The following is a 2,089-nucleotide window of genomic DNA, read 5'->3' on the forward strand; positions in this document are numbered from 1 at the left end:
GAGCCATCTAGGAGGAGGTCTTTAAAAATATCAAAGGCTATTAGGCTCTAAACCCACTACCTGTTAGCAAACACCACCCACCTACCCCCCCAAAATCCCCCCCCTCAGTACCAGAGTTTGTTTTCCTGCTGTTTCTTTCCTAAGAGTTTGGCTTCTCATGAGAATCAACCTGGTTTGTTAAAAAAATAAAGATCTATAGGAATTATTATAAGGGGAGGGAGGGGAAACAAATGCCAGCAGCACTCTTCCTGCCCCCTCAGCTGCATCAGGCCAGCTTTGCAGCATGAGGTGGCTGTAAGGATGCTTAACCTATTTGGTCCTGTAAAGCCAGTACCAGTAACAGTTTCGGGTAACAGAAGTGGCAAGGAGAGGTGCTGCCAGTTGAAGTGAAAAATTCAGCATGGTGCCTCAACACCACAGGAGAATCACGGAATCATGGAATCTTCAGAATTGGAAGGGACCTCTAGAGATCATCTAGTCCAACTCCCCTGCTAAAGCAGGATTGCCCAGAGCACGTTACTCAGGACTGCATCCAGGCGGGTCTTGAAAATCTCCAGAGAAGGGGACTCCACAACCTCCCTGGGCAGCCTGTGCCAGTGCTCTGTCACCCGAACAGAAAGCAGGAGCTGCATCCCCAGGCAGCACTGGGGCAGCCATCACATCCATAGCAATGAAGAACAGGGATCAAAATTTATCAAAAATGGGTAAGGGGCCAGTGAGTTTACTAGCAAGCCCCACTGCAAAGCAGACATGTGGACACATTCGAATCCATCAGGAGATGAAACAAATAAAAAATGTCCACCCCGTCCTGCCCCTCTCCCAGCTGAGATGCCCAGGAGCAGCTGGGACACCCTGAGGGTTTCCTCACCAGTGTGTGGGCTGTTCTCACCACAGCCGCACTCGCTAAAGAACGCCTCCTTTTTCAATACGTTTTCCTCCACCAGAAAAACATAAAACAGAGGGCTGATAGATTTAGCACTTGCTTTTGTCCCTGTCATGCTTTGTGGATGCCAAAAAGCTGATCCCTGGGGTCCATTTGAACACTCTTGTCCCCGTAAGCATTTGTGAGGCAAAGGAAGGAAGGAAGGAAGGAAGGAAGGAAGGAAGGAAGGAAGGAAGGAAGGAAGGAAGGAAGGAAAGACTATTTTTCATCAGGCAGTGTTCAAACACTTCACTAAGTCCAAACAGATCCTCATGATTCTTAATAAATCAAATGACAATCCCAAACAGCAGGCTGACATAAGTTTTTCTTAAGTTTTGTCCTCACTGGAAAACAGATTTCTCAACATTACTTCAGCTTTTCTCTTTCTTTCATTCTTTATTTCTTTCTGTTTCTTTTTTTTTTCCCGTTTGTTGATTTTTTGGTTGGTTTTTTGGTTTTTTTTTTGTTTGTTTGTTTGGGTTTTTTAACCACAGATGTCTAATACTCAGAAAAGGTGCCAGTTGGATTGACATATCTTCAGGCTGTTGTCCTCTCCCTGGAGAGTGAAGGTAGGGCTGGCCTCTGACAATGCAAGTCACTCCCCACAGGCTGCCGACATGACAGACCCCGCTGCAATTCTCAAGGGTTGGTTGGCCCTTTCAGTTTTAGACTGTTTCTGAAAAAAATTAAGAGGAACAAAAAGAGAGGGCAAGAAGTGCTAGCCGCAGTTTTTTGTTGGTGGTGTTTGGGTTTTTTTTTCTCATGAGTCACCTGTACAGTTTGCTCAATTTCTATGTGAAACAGAAGTGGCCAGCGCAGCACATGGTGTGGATGTGCTGCTGGGATCCTGTGGCCAAGCCCAAGGTCAAGACGTAGCAGCACCAGCAGCAGGGCCACCTGGGGCCTTGGGGGCGACGGAGTGCAGGTGACAGCCGGGGAAGCCGGAGAAGGTACCCAGGGAGTGCTGCTCTCCAAGACCGACATCTACATCTTGCAGAACTATCACTCAGAAGGGAAGTGAAACCTGGTGAACGTGGTTTGGGACACAAAGGAAAGACATGAGAGCTCAAAAGATGTTCAAAGGAACAAATTATTGTCTGGCTCTGAAAGATTATCCCACTTTTTGTCTTACCAAGCCACTACTGGTGGAAGACCTGAGAGGCTCCC

The sequence above is a fragment of the Charadrius vociferus genome, unplaced genomic scaffold (genome assembly GCF_000708025.1).
Source record: "Charadrius vociferus isolate BGI_N301 unplaced genomic scaffold, ASM70802v2 scaffold756, whole genome shotgun sequence".
Classification (NCBI taxonomy): Eukaryota; Metazoa; Chordata; class Aves; order Charadriiformes; family Charadriidae; genus Charadrius; species Charadrius vociferus.